The sequence below is a fragment of the Hyperoodon ampullatus genome (genome assembly GCF_949752795.1).
Source record: "Hyperoodon ampullatus genome assembly, chromosome: 5".
In the NCBI taxonomy this organism is placed as follows: domain Eukaryota; kingdom Metazoa; phylum Chordata; class Mammalia; order Artiodactyla; family Ziphiidae; genus Hyperoodon; species Hyperoodon ampullatus.
The window spans coordinates 106,448,123-106,459,451 of NC_136918.1; positions in this window are offsets into that span (position 1 = coordinate 106,448,123).

The window sequence follows — 11,329 nt, forward strand, 5'->3', positions numbered from 1 at the left end:
TCAGACACTTCGGTGGTAATTCCAGGTCTGCCATTTCCTCATTGTGAGAACTCGAAGAAGCTGTCTAACCTCTCTGGACCTGTTGTATTTTATCTCTTGTTCTCTACAACATAGATAAGTCAGAAATCTGAGATCCCTTCCCCAGAATTGTGTTTTCCAACTTCACTTTTGGTAGGTGGTTGGGTGGAGAAGGAAGTCTTTTAGAAGAAATACTCATCAAAGTTATGCTCTGGCATGTGATTGTTGTTTTTGAGAGAACTTGCTTTGCCTTGTAGATGCTCCATTCCCAATGTCATAGGTACTGTTTTTCTATGTAGCAGGCAAGTGTCTCCTGGAGCATGACACCTTCAAATGCACAAGGTGGAGATGGGTCCTTGTGGTGAGAGTAGAGAGGAAGGGAAACATGGAACAGGGACCGCCAAAAGGTTTGTAGGCTCCCATCCATAGCGTCTCTGTAAGGTTTGCTTTTTTTTTTTTTTTTTGCGGTATGCGGGCCTCTCACTGTTGTGGCCTCTCCCGTTGCGGAGCACAGGCTCCGGACGCGCAGGCTCAGCGGCCATGGCTCACAGGCCCAGCCGCTCCGCGGCATGTGGGATCTTCCCGGCCCGGGGCACAAACCCGTGTCCCCTGCATCGGCAGGCGGACTCTCAACCACGGTGCCACCAGGGAAGCCCAAGGTTTGCTTTTTATGAATATCCCTATCTACAGCAATTACCACTCAATTTCTTTACTTTCCTCTACTCCAAACTTCTTTTAAAAAGTCTGAATTTCAGCTTCCAATTTCCAGTCTCTTTTACTCTGTTACCAAGTGATCCAGCTTTATATTGGATAACTGTTGATTTTTCCTGCCCAATGTCTTTATTTTCTTCTTTAATTAAGTTTCAATATTTTTTTGGATAGCTACACCTTTTGTTAATTGTGTGAATATATATAGTTTAGTGTGGTCACTAAACCCAAGGTCCCGACTATTACTAAGCAAGCATTCACTTTACCATACCAGCAACACAGGTCTGGTATAGATTCACCAACGTATTTATCCTTGTTTGTTTCTATTATCTGAAGACTTCTTTTTCTTTCTTTCTCTTTCGTTTTCTTTCTTTCTTTCTTTCTTTCTTCCTTCCTTCCTTCCTTCCTTCCTTCCTTCCCTCCTTTCTTTCTTTCTTTCTTTCTTTCTTTCTTTCTTTCTTTCTTTCTTTCTTTTCTTTCTTTCTTTCTATATATCTTTCTTCTCTCTCTCTCTCTCTTAGTTATATATGTTTAAAAAACTATTTTATGCAGCATTTCCATTTGTTGCAGAAAGTTTTCTGGGTTATATGAGTGCCATTTTTTCAGAACTGAAAGTATTAAAATTAGTGTATTTATGGTGATTTTGATATACAGACTTTTATATATATATGTAAAGCTAAATCTGAAAGTCTTTTCTTTAAAAAAATCATTTTATTTTTTCTTTAAAATTTCCATCACGAGATTAAATGATCACCTATAAATTCTACTTGTAAGACAACATTTTTAAAAATAATAGACACTTTAATCCACGTGTACTTATTTGATATATGCTCCAAAGTGAGGCTCTTTTTCCAACGTATTTTTCAAAAGCGAGCCAAATGTCACAGGACCATTTATTAAATAACTCTTTCTTTTCCTAGTGATTCGTAAAGGCACCTACATCAAAAACAAAATTCTCACATTGATACTTGTATAAATTATTTTGAAATTATTAGTAGAGTTTGACAAATTATTGTAAATATAAAAGATTAAAAACTGTCTTGTCAGAAAAGAATTTCGTTTTAATGTTTTTAAGTTAACAATCTTACATTCTCTGTTTTATGTTTCAAAGTGTTACAAGTGACCTTTTACAGGTGATGGGTATTGATTTGAATATGCTGATGAAGTCGCTTGGTTTGATAAAAAAATGAAACCTTAAACTACCAACTGTGTTTGAACAGATGATGTTTTTCTGCTTAATGCACCAATATTCATTAAACAGAAGTATGTGTCCAAAGTTCAGGTATGAATAAAAATGAAATGGATTTTCTCGGTGCTTACATGTTAATCTCCATTAGGTCATCGTTTCTCAATATCTTTATGATTTGTACTTTGTTCTTCAATATAAAAAGAGCAATTAAAATATTACAAAGCTTCCCTGAACTCTGAAGAACTTTTGTTCTCATTACTAATCATTTTTAAACTGGAATTCTGTAGTTAGCTTTACAAACTTGCGTAATTGGCTAATTCTAGCAACTTGTTCTATTCCTATTTTCATCCTTCTTATTTCCCTAAATTATCTCTCCAGATTATGGATATCAAATACAAGTAAAGGATGTACTAAGAAGAATAACTTAAAAAGACTAAATTCTTTGTAATATTTTACATGGTGCTTACTATATCATAATTACCTGAATCATATGATGTGATATATTTATCTTTTATATCTATCACATGTGAAGCATGACCAGAATTTACTGCTATATATGTCTCATGTGTCTGTTCCTACCTACCATTACACAAGATTCTCAGTGGATCTTTTAAACACATGGCATATCATTAACCCTCTCTGGTCCCTTCACCTCCCTTCCCCCAACTCCCTCTTGCTTTTCCCCTTCATTTTTCCCCTCACCCTCTCCAACCTATTTGACCCCTTGGAAAATATGTAGAGTTAAAGTAAGGCAAGTAAGAAACATGTTTATTTCACTATGTATCAACTAGTCAATACATTTGTTTATTAAAGGGAAATGTACTTTGCAAAATAATTGTCATGTGTTTTTTATATTTTGTAAATATTATCAATATTTTAATCACTCATCATTCATGACATCTGATTCATTGACTCAATTTTTCATTAGAAATAGAATTATCATATTCACTTTATAATGTATTTTTAAATGATCTTATTTCATACAGTGAAGTAATTAGGTGATTCTGACCATATTCAGTTTCATAGATGACTCCATTAAAACTCACTTTTTAATTTTCATTCTTCCATAGATTCTAAGAATATCAATGTCATTGGTTTTATGACATTTATTGGTTTTATTTATTTTATGTGTTCAACTTTATTGTCATAAACATTTCCAAGTCAGTTATTGTTTTACTAAGATTCATTATTTATCATTATTTAAAATTCAAAATTTAGCTAATCTAGCTTTAAAAAATTCTGTCAAAACACTTTGTTTACACTCTACATGTTCTCTGAGAACCGTGGGAAGAACAGCTTTATCCTCAGAGATAGTTCCTTTCTTTAATGTACAACAGAGTGGTTTTCATTTGCAGAATCAATCTGGTTCAAGGCAGGTGTCTCAGTGAAAGAAATTTTAATTTTATTTACCCTTTATTGAATCTTTCATTTTTCCTTAATTAAACTTCTAGGCTTCTGTCAGGAGTAATGTAATTACCTTCATTTTAATTCAGAGACCTAAGATCTAGGCAACTAATTATTCATAAAAAATATATATTGTATACACATACATGCACATACACAGAACACAAACATATGTGGTTAATTGCTAAATTGTTTTAATCTGTTCTCTCCATTTTCCCCTGCAGAAACAAATGCACTTTACTTGCTTAATACAACACCCAATAAAGAATTGAAATTACCTCCACAGACTTGTTCACTTAGTACACTGAAGGAGTTCTTGTACTGGATGAAAATATATGTGGCGAGATTAAGATATTTAAGGTAAGTACAAGTGAGAATATTTAGATATTTCTGTGATGATAACACTACAAGAAACATAAAGGAAGTATTTTCAACTAAAGAAATATAAATAACAAATTTATGTTTAATAATTTATATATCTAACAATGTTGGGAAAATATAGAATAGAGATCAGCATAAAATCACTTGGATATTGTTAAAATTACACTCAATTAAATAACATATGCTGGGGTAACATGATATATTTCAAAACACTTAGCACAAATGGGTCACAGAGTAGATGTTCAATAGACAATAACTGAATCTGAATTCAAATTAGAAAACACCTTATTGTTTACAATAAAATAATGTTCTTTCCTAATAATTGGGCACTAACCAGAACTGTGTGCCTGTGAGCCAAGAGCAGCCCTCAGCACTATTCTTAAATAATGACCCTCAGGCACCAGGGGTTTTCAATAAATTTAGATAAGCTGCTACTTAGTTCTCCCACATTCATCAAGCCATTCATTTTTCCCCCATTTTAATCATTGACTGAAAATAGATATAGCCACATCTGATTCAGAATAATATAGATTTATGAAAGTTTAGGTTATTAGATCTGTTTCTCAAATGATCACACAAATTTAAAAACACTTTATCTGCTCATGACATTGCTGCCTGGTAAGTAGGAAATATAAAAGCAGCATAAACATGGTAGTAAAAAAAAAAAAAACCATAGGATAAGCAGAAGAGGAGTAAATGGTATAGATAACATTTCAGGAGAGGTAGTCTTAAAGCAGAACATAGTATTAATTTGTCTTATGAAAGCCTTCTAATTCTTCATTATGAACTATACTGCCTTGCTTACCATCACTTTAGGAACATGTTTTTCTTCCAGTTTTATTGAGGTATAATTGACATATAGTACTGTATAAGGTTAAGGTGTACAATATAATGATTTGACTATATGCATCATGAAATGATTACCACATTAACTTGAGTGAAATATTTTTTAGTAAACATTGTGAATCACTCATAAATAACTGAATTTTTTAGTTGACATATTCCAGCTCCCCTCAAAAAGAACACAAAATACTGAGGCAATCCCAAATAATCAAACTTAGCTTTTGATCTCTATCAGAGAAAATGAAACACCTTTCTTTCTCCTACTTCGCACCCCTGTTTACCTTGTCCCCCTTCTACAACCCCTACATTAGATTATCTTGTGTCCTGAACTAAGCCACAGCCAGATGATTATAATTAAATAATCTCACTGCAGTAACTAAGGAAGGCATTCGCTTCTTTCATCTTCAGAGATACCTAAATGAAAAAAGGAGTCAGACTCACTCGGCACAGTATCAATTAATTTGCTGTGTTCTGTATACATTTCTTGTTACACCACATGATATCCTTGTGTCACCCAATAAGACTACTAAGGAGCTAATCTTTTTTTTTTACACCATGAGTATAAGGAATAACAATATAATTTCTAATTTAGGTTCAAATAGCAAACACCTCTTGTGAAAGATTTACTCACTCCAGAACGTACCTCTATGCATCATGTATTAACGCTGTCTAATGAAACTTGGAGCAAAGATGTTTTCCAACTAAGTTAATTCAAGCGCAGCAGTCCATTGTTTAGACAAGACTTACTCTATTAAGTGAGTGAGGAAAATAATAAATCTACCCATGAACTGTAGTACAACAGGGATATGGCCCTTGTGGAAAAGCATCATTCCTAAGTCAATGTCTCACCTTGACATTTATTTTCCATAAGTACCAAGTTTACCCTTTAGACAGCATTAAGAAAGCATTCATCTTCAGCAAGGCTGCAAGTCATTGACATTATCTCTTCCTTGGGCAATAAAGAACCTTGATTTCTGGATACAAAAGAATTTAAGCAAGAATAAACTGCATAATGCACACATTCGTTGCTGCTTTCACAATCAACAAAGAGCTAAATATGACATGCATGACTGCTGCATGTTTTGAATAATGTCTGCTTCCAATGTAACAGAGTTTCTTTTCAAGCCATATGTCTGTATAATCTTTTCTTTAAAAACTGCTTTGAGTAAAATCTATCATCTTCTCAAATGTTGAGTTGTGGGAATACTACATTTTATTGTCACTTACACTAACTGAATAAATTAATTTAGATTCATTTTCATATCATTTTCATATCCTGATGGGAATCCCCCATCTTAATTCCTTCTCCTCTCTCTCTCTCTCTGTTTATATATAGAGAGAACATATGTAATATATATATATATATATATATATAATATATGTATATATATATATTTATATAAATTCTAATTAGTTCAAAGTGATTTGAATTACAAATTGGTAAAAAAAGAATATTAACATTAATTGAACATATTGAATAGGGTTAAATTATTTAGTAGTGCCAGTCCATTACCCCACAAGAAATAATATCTATATTATTCATGTAATACACCTGGGAACTAATATAGGTTTATACAGAGACCCATATGCTGAGAAGGTGAGAATACTATATCTTGTAGAGAATTGGCTCTTTTTCCATGTTTTCTCCCTGAAGTCATGTGACAAGCAAAAAGTTTAAATATAAAGATACGTAGAAAGAGTCAGGGAACTATAGTTAATAAATCTCAAAATCAATACACCTTTTCCTTATACAATAAAAGGCAATATTATGTAGCTTGTTCGGGCTTTAAATGGATGGCTTGGATTCCTATACCATCTCCGTTACTTACTATATGAGTTTTGGTAAGGCTTTAACCTCTCTATTCCTCAGTTTCCCAGTCTGTAAAACAGTGCCTAGGTTGCTGGATTAATGTGAGGATCAAAGAAAATAATAACCATAAATCACATAGGCTTAATAAGCATAAATGTTTATTTTAAAATTCACATATTAATAATTGTTAACATTTATAGAGAACTTATTAGTATTATCTCCATTTTATAGAAAAAGTAAACTGAGACACTGTAAGGTGAAGTTACTTTCCTGTCACTTCATAGCTATTAAGGTGTCAAGCTTGAGCTCAAGTCCAAAGGTTTTGGCTCCAAAATCTGTCTACATGCTGAACTATTACTTTATTCCTCAACTCATGCAAAAATGTGGAAAAATTAAGAAAAAAGATGTGAAAAAAGAAAAAAAAGATTTTCACTTCTATTATCTGGAGACAAATAGATTTGAGTATTATTTCCTAATAACGTAACAGCATTTTTTCTGGGTTTATATATTTTTGTCAAAATCTGATTATTCTGTCAAAACTCAGTTTATTTTTTAAAAATAATTGTTTACTTTATTGAAGAGAAGCTACAGTGAATGAAACAAACTAACAAATGTGCCTCACCAAGACGTCTGCTATATTTTCTTTTATTACCTTAACTTGAAGTGGATTTTTCTCCTTATTTATCTGATAGTTTTCAAATTATGTTATAATTTTCATTAGTATCTAAGCAATTATAAATGAACTCTATTGCAGCATTATTTACAACAGCCAAGATATGGAAGCAACTTAAGTGTCCATCAATAGATGAATGAATAAGATACAGTATATGTATACAGTGGAATATTACTCAGCCATAAAAAAGAATGAAATTGTGCCATTTGTGACAACATGGATGGACCAAGAGTGTATTATTCTAAGTGAAATAAGTCAGGCAGAGAGAGACAAATATTGTATGATTTCATTGAGATGTGAAATCTAAAAAACAAAACAAATGAACAAACATAACTAAACAGAAACAGAGTCATAATACAGAGGAAAAACAGGTGGTTGTCAGAGGGGAGGTGAGTGGAGAGAGAGAAATAGGTGAGGGAGATTAAGAAGTGCAAAGTTTCAGTTACAAAATAAATGTCACAGTTGTGAAATATATAGTATAGGGAATATAGTCAATAATTATGTAGTATCTTTGTATGGTGACAACTAGACTTACCAATGTGATCATTTTGAAATGTATAGAAATATCAAATCACTATGTTCTATACCAGAAATTAACATAGTGTTGTAGGTCAATTATACTTCAAAAACAAATAAAACTCATAGAAAAAGAGATCAAATTTGTGGCTACTAGAGGTGGGGGTTAGGGGAAAGAGAAATTGGATGAAGGTAGTCAAAAGGTACAAACTTCCAGTTATAAGAAAAATAAACACTAGTGATATAATGTACAACATGATAAAGATAATTCACTCTGCTGTATGTTATATATGAAGTTGTTAAGAGTGTAAGTCCGAAGAGTTCTCATCATAAGGAAAAAAGTTTTTTTGCTATTTCTTTAATATTGAATCTATATGGGATGATGGATGTTAAGTAAACTTGTTGTGGTAATCATTTCATTATGTATATAAGTCAAATCATTATGTTGCACACCTTAAACTTGCACAGTGCTGTATATCAATTATATCTCAGTAGAAAAAAGTTTTAAATAAATCAACTCTAGAAACATAATGCATACACCAGCTTAAAATGTTAAGAGGAATTTTTTAAGGCTCCAAAATAACATAAAACAACAAAAACAAAAACAAAACCTCTAGACAAAAGAGAATTTTAAAACTTAAAATCATTAAGAAATGCACAAAGGAAAAGATCAACATATTTAGTTCATGGACAAAACATTATGTATGTCAATATCCAATATAAATTTAAAAGATAAACAAGAAATTTAAAAAAATTTAATCATGAAATGATGGAAACAATGAAAATGAAACAATGATTAAAATTAATGTTTTAATATATTTTAAAAACACATACAAATTGATAATAAAAATAAAATTAAGTAAAAGTAAAACATAACATCTGTTATTAACAAAACAATAAATACATATAGCTAATATAAATATGAAAATATAGCATATTAACAATAAAAATGCAAATTAAACTAATAAAATGCTATTGTCTTAAGTGACTAATAGAGCTAAGTGTTTTAAATTTAGTTTATTAATACCATTGAGAAAGCAACAAAAATGTAAGTTTTACTCTACTGAGGCTATTATGAAATTGCAGCACAGCATCAGTCACATTTTAAGGGTATCGTCCCAGGTAGCAATCCATCCCTCATTGTCTACAAATGCCTGAACGCTTCCAGTGCAACCCAATCCATTCACAAATGTGGACACAGGGAACCATGTTGTGCTTCTGGAACACAACAAGAGCCATGGCCAATCAGAATGTTTCTCTCATAAATGTAGACTGAGAAATGGCAAAATAATCTCTTTGGTTAAGAGCTTAAGGTGTGATCTGGAGATCTGTGAGGTGGCCATAGATGGACTCAACATAGGTTGTGTTGTAGAGAGTTAAAAAGTGAGAGACAGAGTAAAGGAGATAGGAGAGTCAGAGAGATGTGGTAGATGGCTTTCATTTCCTATTCAGTCCCTCCCTATGGCCTGACCTCTGTGAGTTCCAAGAATCCTCTGTATCACCTAATAATAAACAATTATTTTTTGCTCAACTTGTTCCTGGTATTTGAAACCAAATCATAACAGAACAAATTGTTTGGAAAAGAAACTTGGAAGAAAAGCCACAAACTGGGAAAAAATATTTGCAAAAGACATATCTGATAATGGGTTGTTATCCAAAATATACAAAGAACCCTTAAAATTCAACAATAAGGATAAAGAGCGACCCAATTTAAAAATGGACAAATGATCTGAACACTTTACTGAAGAAGATATACAGATGGCAAATAAATATGAAAAGATGCTCAACATCATATACCATCAGGGAATAGTAAATTAAGAAAACAATGAAATACTACTGCATACCTACTAGAATGATCACAATCCAAAATACTGACAACACTAAATGCTGAGGAGGATGTGGAGCAACGTGAACTCTCATTCACTGCTGGTGAGAATACAAAATGGTACAGCCACTTTGGAAAACAGTTTGTCAGTTTCTTACAAAACTAAACATATTCTTACTATACAATCCAGCAATCTTGCTCCTGGTATTTATCCTAGAAAGCTGAAAACTTATGTCCACACAAAATCTTGCATACAGGTGTATACCCCAGCCTTATTCAAAATTGCCAAAACTTGGAAGTAACAAGATGTCCTTCAGTAGGTGAATGGATGAACTGTGGCACATCCAAACAATGCAATATTATTCAGAGCTAAAAAGAAAGGAGCTACCAAACCCTAAAAAGATCTGGGGGAAACTTACATGCATATTACCAAGTGAAAGAAGCCAATGTGAAAAAGCTATATACTGTATGATTCCAACCACATGGCATTATGGAAAAGGCAAAACTATGGAGACAGTCAAAAGATCAATGGTGCCAGGGGTTAGGAGGAAGGGGAGAATGAATAGGCAGAGTAAGGAGGATTTTTAGAGCAGTGAAACTATCCTGTATGATGCTACAATAGTTGATACAGGTCATTAAACATTTGTTCAAACTAGTTGAATACACAGGAGTGAACTCTAATGTAAACCATGGACTTTGGATGATAATGATGTATTATTTCACTTTCATTAATTGTAACAAACGTATCACTCTGGTGCAGATGTGAGGTGGACCGTGCATGTGTGGGAGCAGAGTACATATAGGAATTCTTAGTACTTTCTGCTCCGTTTTGCTGTGAACCTAAAACTGCTCTAAAAAAAAAAAAAAAAAAAAAAAAAGTCCTTCGTTTTTAAAGCAATTTAAGAATGTTTTCAAGAACTTTAAAAATATCATAAGTCAAACTCATAATCCCACTTCTAAGAACCCATCATAAGGAGGGATATTCAAAATAATCCTATAGATAAATTGTAAAAATGCATTGTGTAAAAAAAACATTTTGGACAAAGAGTTAATTGAACTGTTATTTATAAAAGTGAAAAGCAAAAAGCAATACAAACCCCCAACAATAAGTGGCTAAATTGTAATAGAGCTATATAGTTCAATACTATGCAAAAGCAAAACTGTGTACAAAAGCAGATTTAAAAATCTGATAAATTAATAATGTACAGTGCTAAGTAAAGATTATAATGGGAACATCTACTTCCTGGCTTTGCACAGTTTTAACTGTAACAGTCTGGTTTCCACTTCACAGCACAAATAGTTAAAATTTTTTAAACCATTATTAAGGAAATTATGTCTAAAATTGCAATTTTAGAATTTTAGATGGCAAATACTGGTGAAGTTCTTTGTTGCTGTTCCAGGCAAGTTTTACAGTGCTCCTCTTTATCATTTGGTTCATATACTTTACTGACATATTCCAATGACTCAAACTATAGCAAAATTATTAGGGGCAATTTTCAAGTACTATTCTCTCTAAATATCATTTAGTTTATTTTTAAAATTATCTGATGCCCTATAAACTTTTAATTTTCTTAGCAAATCTCTTTATAAAAAAATTCTCTTTATAAACACATCAAAAAAATACTTTTTTGTATATGTGAAGTCTGAAAATTACAAGAATTCTGCAAGAGTAAAATAAATATGTTTGATTACCTGTAACCTTCTTCTCTCATTAGAGAAGACAAATGGAGCTTCAAAGAGAATTCAGAATGGAAAATATGTCATTTTTACAATAAATATTTTCAGGCAATATCTCATGATTTAGGCAACCTTATAACATCTTTTTCCTACAAAATATTAACTGGTTAATGACAAGCGTTCAAATTTCAAGTTTTTGAAAGTGTATTCTCATCAATATCAACATTAAATTTAGCACAAAGCAACCAATTCCAAGGTAAATATTCCATAATATAAAATTTCAAA